This window comes from Mustela nivalis (genome assembly GCF_964662115.1).
Source record: "Mustela nivalis genome assembly, chromosome: X".
Classification (NCBI taxonomy): Eukaryota; Metazoa; Chordata; class Mammalia; order Carnivora; family Mustelidae; genus Mustela; species Mustela nivalis.
In genome coordinates, this window is record NC_139040.1 from 109,627,746 (window position 1) to 109,650,983 (window position 23,238).

The 23,238-nt window shown below is 34.4% G+C and overlaps 1 protein-coding gene across 1 annotated transcript in view; it reads right to left on the reverse strand.

Moving 5' to 3' along the window:
- The window catches only part of IL1RAPL1 (interleukin 1 receptor accessory protein like 1), a 1,316,605-nt gene that overhangs the window by 978,653 nt on the left and 314,714 nt on the right, over window positions 1-23,238 (reverse strand). The window lies entirely within an intron of this gene.

Below are 23,238 nucleotides of genomic sequence, written 5' to 3' on the forward strand. Positions count from 1 at the left end.
TTAGGTGTTTTTAATATTTATTCAACAGCAATTCTAAAAGGCCATTAAAATATGGCATGGAGGATTTCCACCTCCAGAATGGCAGTATGAGGAGCTCTGTAGTTCTATTCCTCAGGAAAGAACCATTGGTAAAAATTTTAAAACACACACACAAAAACAACCATTTAAATGGCCCTAAGGGCATTTAGCAAATTATCCTAAGAAAGAGCAAATGAAGAAACATTTATTCAAGAAATTCCACTGAATTGCCATTAGGACAGTCTGCGGCACTTGAGTAATTACCTAGTCCCTTCCTCCCCGTTGGAATCTCAGCATAAAGATGACAGCACCAATCTGAGCAGGTGTGGCCAATAAAGTGGGGCAACTTTACTCCCCAATGTTCTTGTCAAGGGCTATGGTATCTTCCCCAAATCAGTAAGTAGGACACCAGAAATTCTCAGCCCCTGAAGTTCCATGGGGCTAAATTCCTGATGAGTGCAGCTGAGAGAATAAGGGTTCTCTTCTTCCATTCACCTTCCCCCCACAACACACACACACACACACACACACACACACACACACACGCAAAACACACACAGAACAGAGGCTCTACTGCAGCTTTGACATGCTGAGAATCCTGGAGCTGGGCCCTCATCACCCTCACCCCATCTCATTCGTAGGGCAGAAGTTCCTTTCTGAGAGAGGTAAGCTAAAAAGACCAGACTACAGGCCCTTAACCAGCATACAGGTCACAAAGCAGATACGCCAGTCCATGAGAAGCAGCCTATTAGTCCTGTCCCCAGTGTAGGAGCAGAAGCTCACAGATTTTGCCCAAGGGCAGAATCGATCAATAAGAGAGACCTGAAACATTCTTCAGATAACTGACTTTATTTGAAACCGAGTAGAGGGATGTTCAAGCCGAAGGGTACTCTTGAAAACAATGGATGTTTTGGTGGTAAGCATTATGAGCAACAAGCTAAACCATAGGACAGCTAGTTTACTACAGAGAACCAAGGAAGAGATAGCTATGGAAAGCCATTCTGAATTCAGAAAAAAACTCAAAGACTTCCCTTAAAAGCTGCCTTGCAAAGGGACAGGAGTTTAACTAAACAATGTAGACTGATTTATACCTTCAGGTAACATCCAAAACAACAGAGCAATTAGAAGACAATGGAGCCTAAAAACTGGGTCTAACAGCAAAGGCAGACAGTTTAACAGAGACCAGGGAAAGAGACAAAGAAAGACTTCCTAAAACTCTGTCAACCCAGAGTAACTATCACACGCCTAAAAAGCTGTACCCTCTGAGGAGTGGCATGAAAGGTTTCATGCTGTGGGAAAAATGCACTTTTAGTTCAGCCAATGATAAAACAAATAAATAAACAAAAACACCCCCCAGAGGGTGTTTGAGGAGTATCATCATTCACTATCCAGAGTTTCTATAACATATTATCTGAAATGCACAATTTTCTCCAAGAAAATTACAAGACATGCAAAGAAACAGGAAAATCTGTCCTATCCACAGAAAACTAAGCAGGAAACAAAAAATGCCTATGAGAAGGACCGGATGTCAGATTTAACAAAGTACTCAAAGCAGCGACTGTAAATATGTTAACAACAATCAAGGAAAACATGTTTAAAAAATGCAGGAATATATGATGACAGTGTTCATCAATTAAAGATGTCAATAAAAAGAAATTAGTAAAAACAAATGAAAACTATGGAGATAAAAATTATAATAACTAAAAATAATTGGCTAGAGCGCCTCGAGAGTAGATTTGAACTAGCAGAACAAAAAATTGGCAAATGTAAATAGTTCGATAGAGAATATGCAATCCCAGGAAAAGAGAGAAAAAAGATTAAAGAAAAATTAAAGCCTTACAGAGAGTTGGGGCACCATTAAGCATACAACACACATGTAATAGAAATACCAGAAAGAGAATAAAGGAACAGAAAACATATTCCCAAGGAAACAATGGTGGAAACTTTTAAAATTTTATTTTTTTTAAGAAAAGCAATTCATTTATACATCCAAGAAGCTCACCAAACACTCAAAGCATGAGAAATACAGAGATATACATACATGCACAAACACATCCATGCACAAACACACAAAAATTCTGAAAGAGAGATTTTTGAAAGTAGCAAAAGAAAAATAACTTATCACCTGGAGGAAACTCTAATAACATTAACAGTTCACATCTCAACAGAAACTAAGGAGGTCAGAAAGCAGTGGATAATATATTCAAAGTGCTGACAGAAACAAACTCCCAGAACCTTATATACAGTAAAAACAACAACAACAACAAACTCTCAAAATTAAGTTGAAGTAAAGACATTCCCAGACAACCAAAATCAGAAACAATATGTTGCTAGCAGAACTGCCTTAACAAAAAATACAAGAGGAAATTGTTCATGCTGAAAGTCAGTGACCCCAGATGAGAAGCTAAATTTCTCACAGAAAAAATAATGGCTACCATAAGGCAATATTGTAATTATAAAAGACAGTAAAAAAGGCAAAATTCTTCTCCTTTCTTAAAACTGATTTCAAGACAATTGAATAAAACAACATGTTATATAATTGTACTATAAGTCCTCTAATATATATACATATAACAATATATATATATATATATATATATATATTACATAATATATTTGACAATAACACAATGAAGGTAGATGGGAGTAAAACTGGAATAAGGAATAAGAAAGTGGAATAAGAAAATGACACCTCTGGGTAAATCGTACCTGTAGGACCAAATAATAAAGAGAACAAGAAATGGTAAGAAAGAAAGTTCATGTAACAAACTCTATAAATATATACTTCTCCTACTTCTATCAGCTTCTTTAAAATACAGCATGAATTTTTCTCTGGCATAAATCTCAGCTCTCTCTACTCTTTGTAATAGAACCTTAGGGAGTAGAGAGTAAGAAGAGACAACCAGTCAAACCTTGGCAAAGGGTTATCAGAAGGGAATGTCTTCTTCCTCCTAATATTCCCTTGGAATAGTGTATTAGAAAAATAATTTCAGCCTTTTTCCCACCCCAACTCAATCTTTCTCGCAAAAGAAGAATGAATTGATCTGATTGGCAAGGTGGGAAAATTCTAACATTCAGTGATCACTTCTTCATGACTGAGCAATTGTGCTTTCTTTTCTCTGCCCTATTCTTGGGTGTGAGGCAGTGATTGCCCATGCAGTTGGCTGGGTATATGCCTTCCCCACATGTTCATCTTTCTATGACTGGATCTCAAGGATCTATGGGACAGGTCACGAAAAGCCATATTGTGGTAATAGTTTCCACAGGAAAACAGGCCCATATAGTAAGTTCAATGTTTACATGGCAATAATAATAATAATAATAATAATAACAATACCTGAAAAGTTATTCCCAACTACCACTAAAATATACACTAAAAAACAAACACTGGACTTCAAAAATATAGTAGGGAAAATGACAAATTGAGGAAGAACTTTCATTACTAAAGTATTTAGAATTAAAATGAAAGAATACATGGATTAGGCATAGCTTGCTCTCTGGAAAGCAACTACCAGGATACTGTCAAGAACATAAATCTCCATTACTCTAATATACATGGTATACAGCACTACCCTAAGCACAAATCAGCCATTTACTTCCCTGATTCATTAGAACTACTATAGTCTCACTTCAATTTCTTTTCCTTCTCTTCCTTTTTTCTTTCTTTCTTTTTTTAATAATTTATATATTTATTTGAATGAGAGAGCACAAGCTGGGGGAGCAGCAGAGGGAGAGGGAGAAGCAGGCTCCCTGCTGAACAGGGAGCCCAATGTGGGACAAAATCTCGGGACCCTGAGATCATGACCTGAGTCAAAGTTAGACAGTTAACTGACTGAGCTACCCAGGTGCCCATCCCCTTTTGTCTTTTTTGTATTAGTTTCTCTCTTCCTACATTGATTCCAATACTCTAATTCAGAAATCAAAATATAGTTGGGAAACAGAAGTGGATGGTAGATCATATGGCATACTCAGATCTGTAGACACTTCAGAAAAAGCACTATTAAGTATATACAGAAAGAAGAATATAGAACAGTGCATAATGGGGATGTATACTTCCCTGTATAGCACCTGTACAGAAAGTACAAAAATTGGTTAAACGGTTATAAATGGTTATTGAGATTTCTGTCTTCATTTATTATTCTCTACTTTGTATGTATTTAGAAATTTCTAACAGAAGTTTAAGATTAAAAAAATCTATAAGCAGGGATGCCTGGGTGGCTCAGTTGGTTAAGCAGCTGCCTTCGGCTCAGGTCATGATCCCAGTGTCCTGGGATCGAGTCCCACATCAGGCTCCTTGCTCGGCAGGCAGCCTGCTTCTTCCTCTGCCTCTGCCTGCCATTCTGTCTGCCTGTGCTCGCTCTCTCTCCCTCCTCTCTCTGATAAAAAAAAAAAAAATCTATAAGCAGAATGCTTCTTCCTAGTGTGCCTAGAAGATATGGTAGTTTAATTTAGAAAACAAAAACAAAAAGCCTCCACATGTGTCAGGAAAGCAGTACTGGGTAAAAGCTGATGATGCACCAGAAACTGGTTTAGATTGTAAAGCTCAATCTCCAGTCATGAAGACAAAAAAGAGAGTAAGGCCCATGCACACAAACTATTACCAAACACTGGGCTTGCACAGAGCTCTTTTAATTTAAGGCTCAGGAAACAGAACAAGAAGGAGTCTATAGACATTTTCTGACTCTATATGCATACAATGATCTCCAGACTTAGAAAACTAGTGAGTCTGATTTTTTTCTACAGAAACCAAAGAGAATTTTGGAGGATGTCGAGATGCCATCCATGAAACACTAAACTGCATGGCCTTGATAAAAAATTCTAGGGTCAAGAAAACCATAGAGAAGATGATGAAATGAAGGCAAAAATTAAAAGGGAAGCTTAATGAAGTAAAATAAGAATGTGATAAAATCCCAGAATGTAATGGATGGATGAAAACATACCACAGCGTTGTAAAGAGAATATATATGACATTAAATCAAATCAGTATAAAATTTTACTATTTGAAATTCTATTAATTTTATTATTTCTTCACATTAAGCACACATCCAAGTAGTTAATTATTACTTTAAGAAAATGTCTTTACATATTTTATGTTCAATTTCCATTGTAATATCCTTATTCTAGAATTTTACCATCTCATAACTAAATCAGTGAGGCAACCATTTACCTGGTCTCAGACATTAATGCTTAATTATATACTTTCTTGTATGAATCTTTAACTGATTTATGTGTATCATTATACATAATTTTTCCAGAGCAAATTTCATTGATATTTCATTATGGTACTCCTCAGTGTTAAGAAAAATTATCTACCACTTGGAAACAAGATCTTTGCAAGAAAATCAAATGCAGGCATGGCTGCTCTATCACTTTACAAGCCAAGGGTTATTATATTTGTAGGAGAATATAGCTGTGTTTGATTTTACACTTTTCCTGGTATAGTAAAAAAATATTCAAATTACATATAACCAGTTAGGTAAACTTAAGTTTCCTTTTGCTCTTGAAATTCAGTTCCATATCACTGCATTTAACTAACTATAGTACAATACCATTCTCTTATCAGAAAACATACTATATTAAGTCAATATGAATTGTATATAAAAACATACACAACACAGACTATGTAATGGAAGTAATTTTCTCCATATGCCACATATTGCTTGTATTCAGAATTTTTACTCTTGTTTATTTAAACTTCAAAGGGGTGCAATTTTTTAACTAAAAATGTTCTAGTACTGGCCTATTTCTGAATCCATAAGGCTAAATTCTATGTATAGGTTACTTTGATTAGATTTTTATACTATACAATTTAGCTTTGGTTTTGAAATCACAGCTATGAAATGTAGAATAACCACAAAATACCAACAACAATAAGCACTATAATATCTTATCCATTCTTTGAAGGCTGGTTTATAAAGAAAATTTAAGACACATGAAATTATGCAATTCCTTCAGTGGCAGAAATATATATATATATATATATATCTTAGCTACCTTCACTATATGACTTGTAATTGCAAGGAAATCTATGCACTCATAACTCTAATGCAGTATATCATCAAACCCTGCATCTGTTCAATTTAAAATAGGCATGCTTATCAGACCAGGTGTTAAAATTCCCAAATTGATTAGTAAAAGCACTTTATAATTTGGTATAGTGTTTTATAGTTTGTAAAAACACTTTCAGAATTATTGTTCAATGGTTCAGTTAATATTAAATAAACATTTACCTATTGTTTAAGTATTATATTTTAATAATAAAAATATTGTACTTATGGATATAACTAAAACTAAGGGTTAGCTTTCTTCAGAGATTAAATTAAATCCATAGGGGGCCTGGGTAGTTCAGTAGGTTAGGTGGCTCCTTCAGCTCAGGTCATGATCCTGGAGGCCTGGGAATTGAACCCCAAGTCCGGCTCCCTGCTTGGTGGGGAGTCTACTTCTCCCTCTTCCTCTGCTCTTTCCCTTTGCCGACCCCCCACCCCACTCCTGCTCGTGCATGTGTTCTCTCTCTCAAATAAATAAAATCTTCTAAAATAAATTAATTAAACCCATATTTATCAAAAAGCTGCTGCCATAGTAAAACATTTCATATATACAATTTAAGGACTTGACATACTTAACTCTGTTATAAAAATCTAGAAAACAATCTTTTTTTGGCAGTTTTTTTTATTTTTAATTTTTTAAATTTCTTTTCAGTGTACCAGAATTTATTGTTTATGCACCACACCCAGAGCTCCATGCAATACGTGCCATCCATAATACCCACTACCAGGCTCGCCCAACCCCTTCAAAACCCTCAGATTGTTTTTCAGAGTCCATAGTCTCTCATGGTTCATCTCCCCCTCCAATTTCCCTCAAGTCCCTTCTCCTCTCCATCTCCCCATGTCCTCCGTGTTATTTCTTATGCTCCACAAATAAGTGAAACCGTATGATAATCGACTTTCTCTGCTTGACTTATTTCACTCAGCATAATCTCTTTCAGAAAATACTCTTAAAAAAGCCAATCTTTTTTCACTTCATCCTAGGTCAAACTGACCTTACATAGTAACTACCTATTAAAAATAGTTAATGTCTAGGGGCACCTGGGTGGCACAGTTAAGACTCTGACCCATAGTTTTGGCTTAGGTTGTAATCTCAGGGTGTTGAGATGGAGCCCCATGCTGGGTTTTGCACTCAGCGTGGAGTGAGCTTAAGATTCTCTCTCTCCATCTCCCTCTGCCCCTCCCACTCATGCTCTCTCTTTCTCTCAAATAATAAAATAGCTCTCTAAAAAATAGTGTTTATAAATAACTACTATCAAAATCATTTTAATAGTACTATTTAATATGTACAATATCTGAGAAATAGATAATAGTATTGTATAACATAATCTATAGAACATTCCATTTTTAAATATTTTAACATTTTGTAGTATTTTATTTAATCTTCATGACAACCTAAGGAAATTAATAGTGAAGTATATATGGATTTGTTCAGGGTTAAATATAAGGTGTTTGAGGAGGAAGAATTCTGGGAGATGGTAGGTTTCAAATGTGACCATCAGACCTGGTCTTGGACTAGAGCAAAAGAGAATGAAAATGGGGAGGTTGTGGGGGCATGAAAATGCATTCTTTCACTCTTTCATTCAATCATCTATTATATACTGAGAAATTAATTTGCATCATGAACTGTGCTAGATTCCTTGCATTTTCAGAGAAAAAGAATTAAGGCAGAGAGCTGAGGTGCATTCAACTGGTAGATGGAAAAAAGGGAAACAGTAAAATAAATGAGAAGTTGATGTCAGAGACTTCAATGTGAGGTTCTATTAAAGTCAAGGGAGGACACACAACAGAGGAGAAGATAGGTTTTCTTGTTATTTTTATTCTTCTGGTTGAGGGATATTTGAACATGTTTAAGTAGTAACCAAAAAAAAAAAAAAGAAAAAAGCCAGCTGTGATTGAGAAGGTAAATCAGGAGAGAGATGGGCACCAGAGGGAATATCTCAGCTCCAACTGGAGAAAGCATGCCAGAGGGGAGGTGGCAGGATGAATGAGTATGTATGTCCATGGAAGAAATGAAAAAAATGACCATTTGATGGCTTCTATTTCTTTTGATAGGTTGAAGGTAAAGTTACCTGCTAACAATGATGGTGAGGAAACAGGCTCAGAGGCTTGAAAAAGAAACAGAGACTACTGAAATCTCCATAATAGCAAAAGGAGATGCGCCAGGAGGGAAATGCCAAGAAAACCCACAAAGGCTAACTGTAATTAGAGCACACATGAAGGTAGTGACAATAATTTACAGGGGTATTAATCTTCATGGTTGTGTGGTTTCTCCGTGTCATTATTAAATTCCAGGGTTTAAGGCTTAGACAAGCAGATAAACTTATATGACTTGGGTTTAGGCAGATACAAATTGAAGCAATGAAGAAAAAGGGCAACTTTCTAGAAAATTTGTTTTCAAGTAGTTGTCCAAATGCAAAGATAAGGCAGAAAAAAGAACTTGAGTCAGTGTCAAAAGCTTTGCTGAAGAAAGGCTACCAGGAGGAAGTTAGTACACCACAGAAACAAGGAAGAGGAGAGATACCAAGAATGCAAAGCAGGATGGGCTATTTATTGCATCCTGCTGGAAAAGAAACTGAAAGCGCAGTGAGCCAACCCCAGCTCTTTATGTCACTGGAGGACAGGGAGAAAAGAACAGGTATGTCCATTATCAGAAAGCTACAGAAGGCAAGGGCCATAAATAACCATCATTTCCCAGGGTGACTATTTGGAATTGACATACCTTTCCTTGCCTTGCCTTCTTGTTACCCATGCTGCCAGGTCCAAAGAATGGATCATGTCACTCTTATGAGCAAGTTTGGGAAAGTAATTTTACTTTGTTTTAAGGTACCAAAAACTCCTACAGACTTCCATTAAGTTTATATTTTTAAAATAATCTTTTATTGTTAACTTACTATAAAAATGATACACTTGTTTATATTTAAGTATGTCCAAACCATTAATGTAGTTTATTTCCAAATTTTAAAAGAGTCTAGCATTTCTGAGTTTAAGATGTCCTAAATTGTTTTCATATATTTATAATGTCAGTTTGTAAGTTTACTTAAACTAAATTTGGAAATTTTACATTATGTTTAAGACCTAGTATTAAAAAAAGGTAGATGTCTACACATGATGAAAAAAGAGAGTTTTGGCAGTGATTAATCAACATACTTAAAAACACAGTTATATTATTTTTATTTCCCCTAATTATTATACAGCAATAATACAAATGTTAGGCTTCCTAAATTAGGTGGCTCAAGAATATTTTTAAATGGCTTTTTTCAAAATATAGTTCTTCAAATGTTTATATATTATAGTAAAAAACTAAATAAAACCAAAAATATTTATATAATCTTAGATTCAAAACTTAAACCAACTATTTTCAAAATATATTTAATATAAATAGCTGTGTTGTTGCCTCAACATTGTACATGACATTTAAAACAACTAGAATGATGTAATATCATTATCATACATAATTGAAAATATACATTTTATCCATAAACCATATTTATAAAGAAAATCTACATGCTGGGTACAGTTGATCAGATTAAAGACATTAAAGACAGATTAAAGATTTTGCAGTGTTGGCCCAATTATTTCTACCAAAATTATAAATGTGATGAGAAAATTATTTTTCCCAAATACAGTGGTTGTAATTTTGTACACTTCATGCCATCCATCTGACTAGAATTTATACTGAAATCAGTGATAAATGTTCTTAAGTGATGAGCAAAGTATGCACTTTGATTTCAAAACTACATAGCTTCTATTGAAAGTCTAAAATATAACTGCTTGTAAATTTATTTAAACCTACCTTCAAAATCTACTGCTTCCATTTAAACCTATTTGACAAATGTTTATGGAATCTCTCTTTTATAAAAGGCAATGTGTTTAGTATTGGGGATAATAAAGCATATAAAACTACTAACCAAGGCATCACATATTTCACAGTTTAGGATAGGATACACCACTAAGACCAAACTGTTCAACACAGTGCACTAAGAAAAGGTAAAAAGCTGAGGGAACATAGGGAAGGGTACAGAGAACTGTTACTTTAGGAATTGGGGCATCTATGCTGAAAAAAAACAATGAAGGCTAAATAATGAGAAGGAAGAGGAAAAGAAGGAGAAATATCATTCAGTAGCATATGCTGAATTACTGTGACATAGGATAGATTTGCAATGAGAACGAAAGTTATTTTAAAATATTTTATTTTAAGCTTTCTCCCATTTCCTTGACTTTGACAGAAAAGAGCTCTTGCTTATAGCATTAGCTTCTGAACTTTTCTTTATTGTAAAGAACAAAACAAAACAAAAAACTAAGTAATAAGTGAAATGGAAAGAAAACAAACTGGCTAAATTTATTTACAAGTAAAATATTACAGGGGATATGGCAGAAAAGATAAATGCTTCTGTGCAAGAGGGACTGAGACCCTGTCCTTCCAATTAATATAAGACACTAGGGATACACTAATGGGGGGCAAGAAGAATATTTAAGATGTTAGCTGTGACTATGAATAGTTCCTCCTACCACCTTGGTGTTTCTTTGTGAGATAAATTAATTTTGAAACATTCTCAATTCACCCTTTGAATATCAGACTGTTTCCTCAAACTTGACATCATTTAAAGACTGGGTCTCATGAAACCTGGGGATCATTTCGGTACACAAGATGGAGGGGCTACAACAGGGTGTGAGAGGGAAAAGGATGAACAAGTGTGGGACAGACTATATAATTCTGAATGCCACTTCAAAAAACTTATTTTCTATAGGCAATGGGAAATCATGAAAAATATTTCAGCATGTGGTCAGGTATATGTTTTAAAAAGAGAAATCAAGTAGCAGTGTGTAGAATACTACAGAAATAAGAAAGATGATAAAGGTCAGGGAGGTAAATACTAGAAATAAAAGGTGATAATGATTCCAGATATATTTTGAACATACAAACAACTGATTACAGCAACAGGTAAGATTATTTGATGAGAAAGGGAGAAAAATTAAATTAAATTAAAACATGACTATTTCTGTTTCTCCAGCTGAGTAGAGTTCATTCTGGATGAGCAAACATCAAAAATTATCTTGGGGGATGCCTGGGTGGCTCAGTGGGTTAAAGCCTCTGCCTTCAGCTCAGGTCATGATCCCAGGGTCCTGGGATCGAGCCCCACATCGGGCTCTCTGCTCAGCGGGGAGCCTGCTTTCTCCTCTCTCTCTCTGTCTACTTGTGATCTCTGTCTGTCAAATAAATAAATAAAATCTTTAAAAAAATTATCTCGGGAAGTTATTAGCCATAAATCTATATGAAAATATTACTCTGCAAATTGAGTATTCATCCACTAGATCTCAAAACAAATTCTGTATTTTCTCATAAAGACAATCTAACAATGCTACCTTATTTTTTTTTGCATTTCTTGATATGGAAATATGGATTCTTGCTTTTGAAAAATTAAATAGAAATATTAATTTCCATTAGTAGCGCTTAGGTTATGGATTGAATTTATAGGTTCAAACCTTAAATCTAGATACAGATTTCAGCCTTTTAAAGTAGAACTCACATTAGCATGTAGGTTATCTGTATGTCCCAATCCCTTATGTTTAGAATTCCTAACTACCGAGAGGTTAAAACCTAACTCATGTCAATCACAAAGGTCTCAATGGTACTACCAATGTGAAATTTCCTTCCCCTACTCTATATTCATAAATCATTACTTTTGCATTCTTCCATGCCTTCATTTGCTCATTAATCTGACAAACATTTAAGTGCTAATAGTTGACACCACTGTGGAGTATTAGTCATATGTAAGTCTAATGGTAGTGGAAAAGATATGTGAATAAACAAGTAAATGCAATTAATTATGTGAACAAATTAGAAGATAAGATCTTAGGATCTGGTGCCCAATTCAAAGGTCACTGGTGAATGGAAGGATGAATGAGGGTAAAAAGAATATTAAAATGTGCCCAGAATTACTGATGTAGAAAACTTTTTTAGTGAAGGGGTCATGCATTATATATATCTTCATAACTCTGGATATTTGTTTCTAATACTAAGGAAGCACTTAGTAAACAGTTCGATAAATACATTTCTACCTTACTCTCAGTACACTGCAAGCACCTTGAAAAGAGCAAGTGTGAATATATTTGAAATCTTTCACTGGACTTTTTAATACATATTTCTTAAACATAAGTAAAATATATTTAATATCTTAGTATGTTTTGGTGTCTTCTTTCTCTTGATATTATAGTTTACTACTTGGGTTTTAGTTTACTTGATATTATAGTTTACTACCTGGGTATTACCTGGGTATTACTTTAATACCAAAGTTGTATTACTTTTTTTGGTGTATGTTAACTACCTCTTGATGTCCTTTCTCTACAGCTTTGTACTTTTTAATATTTATTTATTTATTTTGTGGGGGCATGAGGGACAGAGCATGGGCTTGGCTTAATCCAATGATCCTGAGATCATGACCTGGGCCAAAACCAAGAGTCCAATGCTTAACTGTCTGAGGTGCCATGATATAGCTTTATATTTTATAGTATGTATGCTTGTGGATTGGTTTTATAAGCAGTTTATGCAAACAAGATATTAACCAATTGTAAAACAATGGATCGATGTGTCTCAATACACCATAAATTGGGCTGGCAACAGATGATGTTTTATTATTTTAATGACATATTTTGCCTTGGTTTGTAGCTACTCCTGGTCCAACCCTTCTATTTACCTTCTCTAGTCACTGAAAATCTTGGACTGTAATATTTAGAAAGAAAACAAAGAAATAAAAATTATTAAAGTAACAGTATATCTTCTAATCTTTTGATTCAGTAACATAGGGATGAAACAATCGGTGAATCAGGGGAATTTATGAACAGCTGAAGTAAAGCAGGCTCACTGAAGTCAGGAGCAGGTATGGGACTCCTTAGCAGGCAGATCCAATGCTAGAGTCATTTTTCTCACACACAATACACATACCTAAAATCCCTGCCTGCTTCTAGCCGCAATAATTCTGTCATTTACTACCTGATATCTCAATGAGGTATTTACCTTGCTCTTTAAAACTATGACAATAACTTCGGGTAATCTGAGGATTTCTGATGATTAAGTCAGTGGAATGACAGTTCTAAACAAAACCTTCCTGCCAGACTTAATTCATCAGCTAAATTGAAGACATGAACATTTTGATCAGAAAAACAGAAACACAGGGAATTTAGTGCACAGAGTACTTTGGCATGTAGAACTGGACTGGATCAGTAGCATTAGTTTATATAATTGTGGGCTAGTTATGGAAAGATCAGCCCTCAGTCACAAAATAACTTGATTGTTATACGTATTAAAAAAGAGTGTACGTATATTCCTATCTGAATATGCTTTATGAACTCAAAAAATTAGAGCTATAATAAAAAGTGCAATGGTTCTTAACTACTCAAATTACCAATTACTTATTCATTTGCAACCTCCTATCAAGTCTTTAATTATATTACTTCATCTGCCTCCTCCTTCTTCCATTTAAACAACTAGATTTTAGTTTGAATGTGTAAATCTGGTAGTGGGAAGTTGAAGTATTTTTGCCTTTGAGATTAAACAATATTATCAGGTAACATTTAGAGCACTTCCAGATTTCTACCAACAAGGGAAGTTGCTACCAACAGAGCCATTTGAAACCCAGGGGTACAGCATACTGAAATCAGAAATCAACGAAACCCATTTGTTACACCCTGTGTTTTTTGAAGACCATGGAGGCTGTTGGAGATAATAAATGCTCATATAACCCTCCCAAATCCATCAGTAGGTACAGTGAGATTTCATTTTGACCCTTCACAGTATGGTAACTACTGTCTTGATTTTGGTAGCTTTTCTAATTAAAGATATAACCTCAATACTAAAAGTCTTACTGAATAAAGCGAAGGCATCCCAACATCACCCTTTCAACAGGAAATCAAGTTTCTTTATGCTTGATCTTTCAGCTGAAATCCCAGAAGTTCAGGTTCAAAAGCTTTATTGTCTTTCCCCCAGAATGTTTGTTCAGCAAGCTCTAGGTAATACTCTACTATTTTCTCAAAGACTTTTTGCTTTCTTTATCTTTTTACATTAAGCTCTATGAAAACTCTGTATTTTTAGATATGAGTGAATCAGGTGGCTATGTATAGAAATGATAGTTTCTTTTATACTAAACCTGTTTTGCACCCATTTTATTTATTCCACATGTTTTCATGTAGTGAACCTATTGCAGTTAACATTTTCAGTGATGAGAAGGTTGACAGGAAGTTCTAAAATACAGAAAATTCTGTTGGCTGGGGAGTTAATGTATAATAGTTGTTCTGGTTTCACAGTAAAACATACACATATATTCACCTGGGAAAAATAGGTCTTCCAAGGCAAAATCTCCATAAACCAGCCATAGGTAAAAAGAAGAGTCAATATAATCTTCACTAATATAAAACAAAATGATGGTAAACTTTCATTCCTGGGTTGTACAGTGAAAATTTCCCTGGAGAAGTTTTCTCATAAGCAAAGTTTCTACCCTACCCCTGCTTTTCAAAATATTCCTTAGAATGATCATTGATGCAACCATTTCACTTCTAAGAATGTTTATGGACATAATTTCCCTTATTCTACAGTCCCTAGATACAGGACAGATCACAAATGATATTTCAAGTCCTAAGAGAGGTGAGCCGATCAAAAATAAAGGCACTATCAACTGTCTTTTTGATAGGGACACAAACTATAAGTCAAAGAGAGTTGCACTCTGCCTAGAAAGTAGAACAGCTGCAGAAGACATACGGGGCAGCTGTGGAAGAGAGGCTGCTTGGTTTGTGGAATAAGACCCAAATCAAAGTGGGGTCTTTGATCATCAACATTGATGTTGGGTAAGATGCAGAAATTCAGCAGATTCTCTTCTAAGGAGAGTCTCTCTGCAGAAAAGTACAGTGTTTTAATGAATGGGACAGACTGTATGTAGTACCTGAATGCCTCTAGGATATTATTAATTTTACCTGCATGTTGTACTAGCCACAAATCAATTTTTTCCAGTACTAAATATGGAACCCAAAGAAAAAAAAAAGATTTAAGATTGCTGTAATCAGAAACTGCAATTTATAATGTTGTCATCCAAATTGGCATTTCAATTAGAGATAGAACATTTTATACATTTTACATAGGGATAGTTTAAGTATATTTTTCTTCCATACTTTTAACATTAACATTCTGGTCATTCTTCATAGGCAGAGCATGCTTTATAGTTACATTGAAGAAAATAAAAATAAACCTAACTTGTAAATCCTGGAGATAGATAGATAGATAGATAACTTAAATGTAACTACTATGTATCAGATCAAAGCTAAATAGAGAATAGGGTTTTAAGAGTCACCAGATAACACTAAATGTTGATTCTCAGTGTTTATTTTAAATATTTGTTCGACTTCTACTCCTAGAAGCTACTCAAATCTAAGCCATTCTGAACTATCCATCCAGCTAAAACTGCTTAATAAATGTGAATCAATAATAAAATGAGGCTAACAAAACACAATCTGCTTCAGACTATCACAACTCATTCCCAAGACTCTGGGTTAGCCACTTCATTAGATTATATTGCTACACTTGCAGTCCATTAGTGTAGATTATCAAAGACTAAAAAAATACATAAACTCAGGAGACTTGACTAAACTGCATTAGGTAAAAAAATAAGCTATAAATCAAAAGAGAAATGGATAAATGTACTATGTGAATATCAAGATGAGATCATTATTTTTATTTTACTCCTTGGGTCCTGAACAGATCTCAATAATGTGCCATCAATTTACTTAGATGTAATAACCAAGAAATAAAATGAGAATCCTTAGACACTTTAATTGCCCTAATGTGCATACAGCTGTCAGGATAGGAATTACCCCCTGGAACTAATTTTTGGAACTTCAATAAACATCTTCAGATCAGTAGAGTAACACTACTTATATTAACATGGTCATTTATGTAAGTAAATTCTATTGGCTTAGAATTAAAGTGATAATTTCATCTAATTCATTTTAAAAATGGAAAAATAATACTTTCTATTCATGTGTATGGGATTTTGAAATACTTTCATAGCCTAAAATTTAATAAATTGTTTTTAAACTTGAGAATAATTAAACTTTCATAACAACTAAGTAATGTTTTCCTGTGTCTGATAATGAATAACAGGTTCATAAATGAAGAAGAATTATTGAGTGGAAGTAAAGTACATTTTATTAATAGGTGATATAAACAGTTACTCTTTTTTTAAATTTTTTACTTACTTTCAGCATAACAGTATTCATTATTTTTGCACCACACCCAGTGCTCCATGCAATCCATGCCCTCTCTAATACCCACCACCTGGTTCCCCAAACCTCCGGCCCCCCCGCCACTTCAAACACCTCAGATTGTTTTTCAGAGTCCATAGTCTCTCATGGTTCACCTCCCCTTCTAATTTTCCCCAACTCCCTTCTCCTCTCTAACTCCCCATGTCCTCCATGCTATTTGTTATGCTCCACAAATAAGTGAAACCATATGATAATTGACTCTCTCTGCTTGACTTATTTCACTCAGCATAATCTCTTCCAGTCCCATCCATGTTGATACAAAAGTTGGGTATTCAGTTACTCTTTTGTTAATACCAGTGCCCAGTACTACTCAAAAAAACTTAGAATAAACAATTATATTAGAGATTTAAACTTAATCACCACTAGTGTTTTATTGACATGAAGTGTTGTGGTAACTGCAATCTATAGAAGAATGTACATGAAAATGCACAAATCTCTACTGTTAATATCATATATATATATATGACTATATATGTGTGCATATACATATTAGTAACAGGATGTCTCCCTTTCAATCACTCTGTGATTCAAGATCAATTGTAAATTGACTCAAATCTTCAATAGCATTATCCTTAGCCATGAGCTTGAAAAATACATATATAAAAGCAATGCTTCTGATTAGAGACTGATCAAAATCCCATTTCTAATGAGTTTATGCCCATTTTGAAGCATCAGTTTCTACTGACTCTAAGACAGTATCCAATACACTAAAGACCCCAATTAACAAAGTATGACAAACAACTTATCAACAGATTGCCTTGTGTTTAAAAAAAAATTTCTAAGTCAAATGGCAATACAGAGCATTAAATGATTCCTTGAGACAAAGATATTATTTATGTGAACTAAATAAAACACCTAAATTACTCAAGTGAGTTTATTCTAGTTTGCCTAAGGTAAATCATTTTATGATTATATCTATCTTAAAATAGATATGGGGAGTCATATGCATGCATCTAAATTAGAAGACCAATTTCCAGCAAGTTGAAAAGTCAATCCAACAGCACAATGATTTATAAGCCACATATAATGTGTACACAAAAGCATGTCTTTAAAGTATGTGCCATGTCACTCTTATTATTTTTATAACTTTAATCATGTAGGCAACTTGAAAAAAATCATTCCCTTACATATTTTACTTCATTTGAGAAATGTTAAAAAACAATCATGAAAACTGTATTTTGCTGCTCAAAATAGACAAGGGCATATCTTTATTTTCACACTCATCTAGGCCATGTTTACTTCTCCTATTGAATCAAGTGACTATTTTTAGCTTAGCATACTCAATACTATATTGTGAAAGAATGTATCAATCTAATACTATTATATATTTTTGCAAGTTTTATTAATAGTGCATTTGACAATGATGATTGAAGTAATAAGAACATAACTGTATTTTCAGTTCTAAGCTTTGTATTACATCCTTGATGATGTGAATCACAGCCTTTGTATGTCTTATAGAAGACACTTCAAATGGATATTTCTCTGCAGATTATCTTGTTATGTACAAAAATTTAGTTAGGGAGGAAAATCATAACTACTTGAACTTTCTATAAAAACAAATAGAAATAATATATTTTAACTGGTGTTTGATTCTAAACAAAAGAAAAAAAAACCTGTGAGGAATAATTTAAAGCTTCAAATTGCCTCAAGATACACTTTGTACCTTGTAGCAGTAAGCAGATTGCTGATGGTTTGGATGGGGGGTAGGTATGGGAGGACTCAAGAATATCCCCAAGGTTTCTGCTGAGGGAATGGAATAGCATTCACTGACCTGGAGCAGACTGTAGTAGAAGCAAAAAGATAAACATGCTTGATTTAATATAACCCATCAAAGACACAAAATAAAAGCCTTGTGAAAGATTAATAAAGGGACTAGAATCACATCTAAAAATGAACATACATTTCATTCCCCCTGACATGGAAGGAATACAAGAGGCAAAATCTACAGAGCCACATTCATTTACAGACACGGAATCCCAAGACCATTTTATTCATATGTAATAAAAAATCTAAGGGCAGAAATAATGTTTCCCACTGCTTGGCACTACTAAGAGAAACCTAAAAAAATGAACTGCTGGACAAGGTTGGTTATTCACAACTAAAGACATTATAGCCACAGATGTAGTACCACATGAATTGCAAATCTGAATAAAGCCAACTTATTGATCATTCCAGATTGTTAATCACCAGCAGGAAGGCTGACTTCCAAATCTTTAAATTATGGCAGAGTTTTGTAATTACAACCATGTAACATCAGAGGAACTTAGGGTTTTAAAGTTGAAAAGCACCAAAAGCCAGCCAACATCAATATCCCATCCAAAGAGGATATCTGCTGTGTGATCTTCGGCCAATCTGATCTCCAATCTGGGCATCGTCTTATGGTTTATAAAGCTCACTTACCAATATTTCACCTTAAGAGTATTAATACTCACATAAATGAAATCCTTTTTGTTATATCTGAGAAATACTTTTTTAAGCATTGCAACCTTTGGAATGATATTTTATATTAACTGCAAAGTATTATCTAGAGCACAGCCCCAAGGAAAGTACCCTGCTAAAAAGTATCCTCCTTCATGTAGGAGCTAAGTGAGATTAGGGGAAAAAAAAAAAAAAGATGGCCAATGTTGAGTTGCTAACACCATTTAGAAATAATTTTCATGTTTTTTTTAATGAAATGAACACATTTCATAGTTATTTTATTTTCCCTTCATTCTTACTTTAGGAAAAGACATCCACACTTTCATGCACATGCTAACCCATGAAACATTTTCCAGTGTGAGAGAGAGGAATTATCATTTAACGTTATTGGCACAGAAATCTTGGTATTGCTAAATGCCAGAATATGAGCTTCCAAAGAACATGCATAAGCATATGTCCAAACAGCATCTTCTAAGCTACCTCTGAAAGCTGTCTGTTTTCTAGAAATTCTAAAAGTTCACTTGGAAAATGGCCTTACTTTTTTAATTGATTCCCAAACTTGCAAGAACAATCAGGGTATCCACTTTTTCTTCTATACATGGATTGCTTCACAGAATTCACAGAACACTTTCTTCTTACAAACAAGACACTTAAAGAGAGCACCAGCGCACCCCACTTTGGGAAGCATAATAATGGGAAGAATCAACAAAATCTATGATTTCATATCTCATTCAGGTTTACAAAATTTTGATTGTGCATCTAACAAGATAGACATAGCTGGCTTCCTGAAAAATAATGCCAATTCTATAAGCAAACATTTTCCAGAAACTTAGTATACCCAGGTACCACAGTAAGCATCACCATATTTGTTAATTCAAATTATTATTATTGTATGATAGATGAGTAATCTGAAGTACAGGTAGTACAGAAATAGTAAGTAAGATTTCAAACCTAGGAATTCTGAATCAACATAACATGTTGTTTGTGAGCTCAAGGTTTATAACCAGACATTCTGGGTTCAAACCCAAGCCCTCAAATAACTCAACTGTTCTCTGCCTCAGCTACCTCATCAGTAAAGGAGAATCCTAACAGTATTAACCTAATAGGTTGAGAAAAGTGCATTAATTATTCATAATCCCAGTCTAATCATGAATGAACAGAAGAAAAACCCAAACTGAAGAACATTCTACAAAATATCCAATGAGTACTCTTCCAAAATGTCATAGTCCTAGAAAACAAAAAAAGGCTAAGAAAGAGTCACTGATCAGAGGAGGTTGAGGAGACATGACAATGAAATACAATGTAGGATCCAGGATTGAATCCTGGAATGGAAATAGAACATTAGTGAATAAACTGGTAAATCCAAATGAACTCCTGAGCTTAGTTAACCGTAATGTACCAAGGTTAATTTCTTAGTTTCAACAAAAGTATGACAGTTATATGAGATGTCAACGTTTGGGGAAACTGGATGAAAGATACATGAGGACTTTCTTGTACTGTATTTTCAACTTTGCTGTCAAGCTAAAATTAATTCAAAACATAAAGGTTATTTTCTAAAGTAAATGAGTTGAATTAATATATGTGATACAGAATAGTGCCATGCACATAATAAATGCTAAATAAATATTAGCTCTTTGTATTTAAAAGTAGTATATTCTAGACATTGCACCCATAGCAGTAATTAAGATAAATACAGGAGAGAAAGGAGACAAAAGTAATTACAAAGGATCACAGCAGTAAGCCTTGGCAGTTTGCTGTCCTGCAACTGAAGGACTTAAATGTCAAATATGTGTAGAACAGAAAATAGCAGGGATTAAGCTCCCCATCTTCACTGTCCTATTGCGCCAAACCCTTCCTACTACTCATATTAGGCCCATTATCTCCAAACACATGTAGTTATGCTCTTTTGATGGCCATTAAAACTTAGGGGGGAATTGTAAAAATCTTATTTTTTATTATTGAAATATAATTGGCATACAATGATATCTTCATTTCAGATGTAGAACAATTTGCCTTAAGAATTCTATGCATGACTCAGTGTTGACCACAGTAAGCACAGTCACCCTCTGTTGCCACACAACGTTATTACAATATTACTGACTATATTCTCTAGGCTGTACTTTTCATCTCCAAAAATTGTTTATTTTATAAGTGGAAGTTTGTACCTCTTAATCCCCTTTATCTGTTTTACCCATTCCCCCTCACCCATCTCCCCTCAGGTGAACACCAGTGTGTTCTCTGTATTTAAGAGTCGGGGGTGGGGAGGGTTATTTGTTTGTTCATACGTTTTGTCTTCTAGATTCCACATATAAGTGGAATCACATGGTATTTGTCTTTCTCTGTCTCACATATTTCACTTAGCATGATACCCTCAAGGTCTGTACATATTAGCCAAGATATAAAAATATTTGTTTTGTTGCTAGCTAATTGAAAGTCAAATGTTTTAAAACTTTTGACAGTGGAGAAGTTTAAAAGGCAAAATTGTGACTTGGTAGAAAGTAGAGAAGTGAACATTATACTAATGTTAGTGACTGTTTTTAATGTTTAAGAATATTTAACTTCCTGTGCAGAACAAGATGCTTTGAGTTAGCCTACCCCCGGATAGGCTAAAGAATGCTATGAAAAGTACATGAAGAAGACTTGGAAAGCTTTGTGGGATAGATGTTATCCTCTGGAAAGGTGTGGCAGCACATGCTTTATGTTTGTATGCAAGAATTGAGACGGTGAACAGATCTGCACACATTCAGAATTAGAAATACAGTGACAGGTCTTGAAAAGCACATGAGGTTTTACACAGATGCCTGTGTATCTCCACCCTTTAAAAAGGATATCAATGTTGAAAGTACAAAGCAGTGAACATACACTACATAAGTACTTATTGAACAAATATTGCACTCCATTTACTCTAAGGCTCAAACCCTTAATCTACTTTAGTATCTCTAAGATCAAGATACAGCTTATAATCAACATCATTGTTTAATTTGGCAGCATTATTTTCTTCTTCTATGATGTGCAAAATAGTGCACATTTTGAAATTGATGCATTTTTACATTTGAAAACATTGGTGACCAACTCTTTATGCTTTTCATATGTAAGTTGGTTGTATTATACTTAGCACTAATACAGAAGCACTTAAGAGAAAATGATTGATGCCAATTACACCTGTGAATGACTTTCACTTTTGTGTTACACACAGGATTGGCTTCCTTCCCTACTTTTCCTCTCTATTTGAACATCAATAGATCAGCAAAGTTCGAATTGGTATTATATCGAATATTCAAGAAATACAAGAATACTCTATTTTCTTAACAAATAGGCTAAGTGGGTTGATAGTAAATAGAAGATTTGTATGATAAAATTGGAATCACATTGAGAAGCATATGTAAAAGCCTGGGAAAGGCTCCCTGAGCACCAGGACACTAATATTCAACATCTGATACCAACACTCAGAGATTTGCAGTAATTATCATTAAAATAAATCATCGATGAGTGGAATTTTTGGCATGAGATGCTAACAAAACATTTGGCTAGGAATTCTAGCACCTTTATGTAAAAAAAAATCCATATTTATTAGTAGAATGGTGGTTCTGATTCACACTATAAAACTTAGGTAGCATGGTCTAATTTACTTGGTGCCATGTAGTATGCTAAGCTACACTGCCCATTTAATTCATTCCTAATTCATTTCTTCACTCATCTAAAGTGATATAAGACAAACTCATTAACATGTGACAATAATATGCACTAGAGGCTGATTTTTCACACACACACATACACACACACACACATTAAAATTTAGATGAGTTCCTTAGTTTTCTTAAGGAACTGGGTATGGGGGCAACAGTGAATTGAACATGGAATTTGATGCACAAATAATTCCAGGACAAGGGTAGGATATGAATAAATATGTAAAAAGATGCAAAGACACATGAAAGATTAGAGGAGGAAAAAGAAAAGAGGCTATCCAGCTCAGTAAATGGAGGAAGCTTTAAGAGAAGGTTGAATTTACACTGAACAGACTGAAAGATGGTGTGTTCATTAAACACTATTCAGGTCTGAAGGTGACAGGTAGCATAAGGTGTTGACTGTTCACTGTACACACCCTGTTTCTAGTTCAAGGAGTATTAGCTAACTTTAGCCTTATTTCAAAATTCCTCCTTCCCATCAAAGAGTGTTAGCAATAAATGTCCTTGCCATTTGGAAAATGCTGGTAATAAATGCATCTTTAACTCTCAAGTGGTTCATCTTAACAGATCAAGAACAAATGAGAACTTTTTCATCCATGGCAGCATTTGACAATGTGCTATCTGTGTTGTAACACTGCCATAGATTGTTAGTGTGCATTTTTAGTCATAAGCATAAGACATGCCAGTGAATATCTCAAAACCTGTGAAGTTGATTAATTAGGAGTAGTAGCAGTTCTGTGACATTGTATTGTCATTTTTCA